The 6,021-nt window shown below is 62.2% G+C and overlaps 2 protein-coding genes across 2 annotated transcripts in view; both read left to right on the top strand.

The window, feature by feature from the left end:
- FCHSD2 (FCH and double SH3 domains 2) overlaps positions 1-6,021 on the top strand; it is a 365,756-nt gene that overhangs the window by 318,315 nt on the left and 41,420 nt on the right. The gene's annotated exons all lie outside the window — the stretch shown is intronic.
- Positions 1,061-6,021, top strand: part of ARAP1 (ArfGAP with RhoGAP domain, ankyrin repeat and PH domain 1) — a 57,769-nt gene continuing 52,808 nt past the window's right edge. Inside the window, exon 1 of the mRNA XM_056116007.1 lies at positions 1,061-1,094. The gene's annotated coding sequence lies outside the window, so the exon portion shown is untranslated. The remainder of the gene's footprint in view (positions 1,095-6,021) is intronic.

Here is a 6,021-nt window from a genome sequence, read left to right as displayed (position 1 = left end):
AGATACTGGTGTCCTGGTCCTTGTTTAACTGGCAGCTTTGAACCCTAGGGCAACCCCCTCTGCCTCCCTCCAGTGATTTTTTTTTCTTTTTGGATCACACCCGGTGATGCACAGGGATTACTCCTGGCTCACAGACTCAGGAACTACTCCTGGAGGTGCTGGGGGGACCATATGGGATGCTGGGAATCGAACCCGGGTCGGCCGCGTGCAAGGCAAACACCCTACCCGCTGTGCTATCGCTCCAGCCCGTCTTCAGTGATTTTATACCCCATGTGAATTTGGGACTGGGACGTTCTGGAGACAAATGAGCACCTTCCAAAATCAGTGTATCTATCCCACATCCTCTACCCTGGCGGGAACTGCCAGGCAGAGGGGAAAATAGGAGTATACAGAGAAGTGAGGGTCCCTGATTTGGCGTTCAGGAATTTCTGCAGATCCTACCTGACCCCACCTGCTCTGTATATGAGCTGGCGGGATAGTTGGGGTCTGCCCTTCTCTGGGCCAGCGGTGGTGTCAGTCTGGGTGCAGGACTCTCACCCGAAGTATTGGGGGGCTCCATTAACAGGTGCAACTCCCTCTGTCAGCCTGTCGGTGAGAGTTGTGGGCCCAGGAGAGAGGGTAATCTTTTCCCAGCACGAGATGAGGAAGGAAGGACTTCGGGAGGAGGTCCAGGGAGGGTCTCGATCATTCTATGTCCAACTCCCCACCCCTTACCGCCCTGGGGAGACAGAGCCCCCGGCTGTGTCTGTTGCGACTCCCTGGAGCAGAGCCGCCCAGAGAGGGGTGACATGAGGCTGGGAGACTCAGGAAGAGACTTGGGAGAGAAGCGGGTGGTGGGAGCGGGACGCGAGAGAGACGCCGCGGCACCGGTCCGCACGGCCAGCGGGAGGGCGGGCGGGCGGGCGGGGCGGGGCCAGAGTGGGCGGGGCCTCGCGTGGCCCCGCCCTCCCGTCCCGGGGCGTCACGTGGGGCTGGCGGAAGCGCCCGGCGGGGTGGGCGCGCCCGGCTTGTTGGCCGCGAGTTGGCAGCGGCGGCGTGATTCTCCGGCGACCCCGAGACCTGGGGCCCCTGCGAGGAGTCTTCGCTCCGGACAGGTCAGTGCCGCGGCCGGAGCCACCTGGGCGCCCCGCTCGTGGGGCAGGTGTGGCCCGAATTTCCCCATTCCGCAGACGGGAACGCCGAGGCCGCGCGGGCACTCACTCTGCGCGGGGCGCCGACTTCCGCGGCCGGGTCGCCGTGCTCGGGGGGCGGGGGGGGTGCTCTGTTTCCTGGCTTGGGGGTCGCCCCCTGACGTCGGGCGGCAGATCAGCGCCTCGCCGCCGTCAGCCCGGGCCGGGAAGGTGACGGGCGCCGGGAAGCTTGCTCTTCCCCCTGGATGAACCGAGGGCGCCCACCGGTTGAGCGCCCGACCCCCGTGCAGCTCCGCACATCCACTTGATCCCGTGTCTGTCTGCACCTGAGGCTCCGCTGACCTTGGGCAGATGACTTCCGGTCTCGGCGCCGCAGGTCCCCGCCGGTAAAGGGGGGCACGGCCTCCCAAGAGCCCCATACCTGGCCCAGTTGCTGGGAAGAGGAAGTGTGTTCACAGAACGGGGTCAAGCCGGCCCTGGGTGGTGGGGAAGGGAGAGAACCGGCTTGGGAAGCAGCCTGGGACACGGGGGGCGGGCAGGGTCCCGTCCGGTCCTGGGGGCAGGGGGGGGGCGGTGGTGTGCGCGCCAGCTCTGCTTTAGAGCCCTCACAGTCTGGCCTCTGTGGCATGCATGTGCCCCTGGCCCTGAACCCTCTCTGGCCTGGGGAGACTTGGGGGAGCTTGGCAGATGGGGATCAGCCGTCTGCTAAGGATCTGACCGCATCCTGGCCCCTCCAGACTGGTACCCTGGAGAGCAGTGTCTAGGGGAGGCCTCCCAGCCAGCAGCTCATTCATTACAGGGTAGAAGGAGCCCTGCTCCAGGAAGACGGGTGCAGACAGGTCCAGAGGGAATGAAGGGCTAGGACCGAGGGATGCTGGCATGCGGGAGGTGACTGGGAGGTGGTAATTCAGCAGGATGAGGGCAGGGACTCCCTCTTGTTGAGGCATGGAAGTTGGATGTGGCAGGAAGACAGGCCAGACAGGGTTTCGAGAGAATTCACCCCCACACCGCCTGCCTGACTGGGGATTGCCCAGATCACAGCCTCTGGACAGACACCCCCCCTCCCCATTTGCTGATTGGTCACTAATGTGGGGTAGCAGCAAGGCATCCCAAGCTGCCCCCACCGCCACAGCCCACATTGCCCCCAGCTTCATTGCAGTGTTTTGACTGCCCCACTCAGCCCCAGCGGCAACCCCCTACCCCGGGGCTCCAGCCGTGCTTCCAGCGCTCCTTGCAGGCTGCTCTCCCTGCCTGCCTACCAGTTTCCTCCCTGTTGGATGTTCCAGGAGAGGGAGGGTCTTCCTGCAGCTGCGGGGGTCAGGGTGGGGGGGGACCTGCAGGACCAAGGGGTCCTGTCAAGCCTCCACACACAAGGAGCTGGGGGGTCTCCAAACTTCTTGAAGTCTCAGTTTCCCCTGGGGGGGGGGCTTCTGGTCCCAGTCTCCAGAGAGACTCTGTGGGAGCAAGACATGGGCCCTGCTCGAACCATCCTGCCCCAGTGGGATTTTCCTCACGAGCAAAGGGAGTACCTGGGTGGGAAGAGGGGTGAGTTCCAAGGGGTCCCAGGCCTCAGACTCTGTGGGGCGAGTGGTGGATGAGCCTGGAAATGAGCCCAGAGCATTGGCTAGAGAGAAGGGAGTCCCCTCCGCTCTAGGGGACCCTCTCCCCGTCCCACCCCATTCTCCCTTTGGCCAAGCTCAAAGCCAGCCGGCTGGTGTTCAGACAAGCGGCCTCTGTTCCCAGGGCAGGGGGAGGGGAGGAGACACTGGGCTGCAGGCCCGCCTGTCCAGCACTGACCCCGGGCCCCCGCCTTCCCTCTGCATCTTAACCCTTGGGCGTCGGGACTGGCCCCAGGGCTGCTAGAGGGCTAATGTGCTTCCCTCCAGCTGTCCACCCCATCCCCTGCCCTCCCCCCCCTCCCCAGCCCACTGCAGGCACCCCAGGGTTTGGTGCAGCAGGAGTTAGATATGGGGCTGCGGCATGGGAGGACGGCAGGAGCAGATGTGGTCTGCCCCACCAGGGGCCCCTGGGCCCGGAAGTGTCTTTCAAAGATTGGGTGACTGAGGTCCCAGGCCGGGGCTGGACCGTGGCGGGCTCAGTGCAGCCGTCTTGGGGAAGGGAAAGAACTTGCGGGAGCGTGCTCAGACCTGAGGACCAACTGTGTGCCCGCCTGCCCCTGCACGGTGGCGGCTTTCCTTGGCCTCGGTTCCTGAGGTAAGGGTCACCTTCCTGTGAGCTCGGGGAAGAAACCAAGGGTGAGGGAGGGGCGACGGTGCGAGGAGCCTGCTCGGTGCCCACATCTCCATGGGCAATAACCCGTCTTGCCAACCCCCAGCCACCGTGGGGCTTAGGTGCCTTTGTGCAGAGCAGGAAACTGAGGCACAGCGAGGCGAGTGCTCCCTGGTGAAGTCAGTGGTCAACATTGGATTAGGACCCTGGGTTTCTCTCCCCAAGTCTGACCTCACCCCCTGAACAAGAGCTCAAGATCAGGTGGGCCCAGGCAGGGAATCTTCCCTTGATGGTGTCCCCAGCCTCCCTGGGAGAGTGACTCCGTGCAGCAAAGACCCTGGCCTCTCCTTTGGGAACAGCCAACTTCTGGGGGTGACCCTCTTCCCGTCTCTCTCAGGCTGCACCCAGCTCCTCCATAGCCCTGCACGGGGGTACATATTTCAAGAAGTTCTGTGGGGACATCGTGTCCTCTAGTCTGTGTTTAGGGGGCTCTTGTGTGTGGGGTCCTCATAGACACCCCCCAGGGCCTGATGCAGATTGCACCCCCACCTCCCTGATCAGAAAGGAGAAAGGACATTCCGCCCACTTGAGCCCACTCCTGTCAGGCCCCCAGACCCTCACATTGCAGCCGGGCTCTGGGGGGCTGGACCAACTCTGAGAGGAGACCCCAGGTTAGGGGTAGCCGGGAGCAGACGTGGGGGGCTGGCGGGACACAGTGCGAGACTGGCCGTCTGCACGTTCTTCCTGTGGAACTTCTTTGTCTCATGGCTTGGGCCATAATTCAGAAGGGAAAATCCTGCCCCACGGTCAGGACGACTGTCGTAGATCATGGGGACAGGGTGGCGGGGAGGGGCTGCGGGCTGAGGAGTGATCTGGGTAAGAAACTGAGCACTGGCTACAGTGGAACTGTTCCTGAAGGCTTGCTTGGGCCAGTTCCGGGGTGTCGCTGTGTCTCAGGGCTGTCTGGCAGGGGAAGCGCATTGTTCCATTTCACAGAGCAGTTGGGGGTGGGGGTGGGTTCTGTGATTTGCCTGAGATTCTCCCCCTCCCCCCCCCCCAGGAGGGAGGGGCACCTGGATATCTGCTGTGCAGAAAGAACCCTGAGCCCCAGGAGCCTCCCCAGACAGCAGGGAGCCGGCGCTATTCCACTCCGGGAAGTCCCCACAGGGGCGGCAGGCAGGGCAGGGCCTGGGGCGCCCATTCAGGTGACTTGGCTGCAACCTGCTGAGGGGAGACTGGGCTGACACTGGCGTGAGCTGAGCCCCGTCAGCCCACCCCAAGATGAGCCTCTCCTGAGCTCTCTGCTCTTGTCCAGTCCATCCTTTGTCCTTTCGCTGCCCGTGACTGGGGCTGGGGGATCTTGGGGACTTTTGCTGACAAAGACCCTTGAGCAGAGGCAAAGGTGTGGGCTTTCAGTCTCTGAGGGAAGAGTGGGAAGGGAGGGGGGCGCTCAGGTCAGCACACCCCTTTCCTGCCGGGCCTCTGAAGCCCCTAACCTTCCTTTGGACCCACCCCTCGCCCGCCTCGTCCCGGGCTCCGAGTCTCTCTCCCCAAACTCGCAAGGTGCCTGGATCTGTTACGGCCGGGGGTGTCCGACAGGGCAAGCCTAGGAGGCAGTTCCAGAGCTCAGAGGCCAAGAACGCAGAGATGACCATGGCCAAGAGCCTGGAACTCCAGCCCAGGGGGGCCCAGAGGGACAAGGGGTTCAGAGAGGAGGGGAACCTGAGCATGGAGACCAAATAGGGAGCCAGGGCCTTGCCTCAGGGGGCAGGGCTGGGGTCTCACCCTGGGGAATCCTACAGGCTCCCCAGCTACTCTGGGGAGGGAATGACGGGATGGGGGAGACAGGCCCTCCTCAGAGCATCAGGTAGGGGTGTGTGTGTGTGTGTGTGTGTGTGTGTGTGTGTCAGTGTGTTGTAAGAGTGTGAGAGAGTATGCATGTGAAAGAGTGTGTGTGAGAGAATGTGAAAGAGTATTTGTGAGAGTGTATATGTAAGAGTGTGTGTGTGAGAGAGTGAGAATGTATATATGAGAGTGTGGTGTGAGTGTGTGTATGTGTATGTGTGAGAGTATGTGTGTATGAGGGAATGTGTGTGAGAGTGTGTATAATTATAAAAGTGAGAGTGTGTATGTGAGAATGTGTATGAATATGTGTTGAGAGAGTGTATGTGAATGTGTGAGAGTGTGCATGGGGTGTGAGAGTGTTGTGAGAATGTGTGGGAGAGCTTTGTGAGAGTGTTAGAGTGTGTGTGTGTGTGTGTGTTGTCGCTAATGCATACTTTCCAGGTCGTACCTGCCCCGCCTACCTCTGGGGCGGTGCTGTGCATGTGTCTGTGTGTCTTCGGGGCTGTGTGGCCCTTGCTGCAGAGCTGGTCTTGGAGTTCCCTGGGAGGACCTGGGCTTCCATCTTCGTGGGGTGTGCTCAGTACCCCACGTCCAACTGGTTGGGGGAAGAGGGGCCTGATTCTGCACCCAGCGCTGTGGTGACCCGGGGCCAGGCTTCCCCCAGCCGGAGTGGGGTCACTTATCCGGGTCTGTGGTGAAAAGCTCTGCTGGCTCCCGTGCCTGGTGGGAGTGGCTGAGGTTTGCCTGATGACGGCGTGGGGGTTCTCCCTCACTCTGGGGGCGACTTCCCCTCCTCTCTCCTTTCCAGCCCGGGCCT

This window comes from Sorex fumeus, unplaced genomic scaffold (genome assembly GCF_029834395.1).
Source record: "Sorex fumeus unplaced genomic scaffold, SorFum_2.1 ptg000030l, whole genome shotgun sequence".
NCBI lineage: Eukaryota > Metazoa > Chordata > Mammalia > Eulipotyphla > Soricidae > Sorex > Sorex fumeus.
This window is presented reverse-complemented; position numbering and strand designations above follow the sequence as displayed.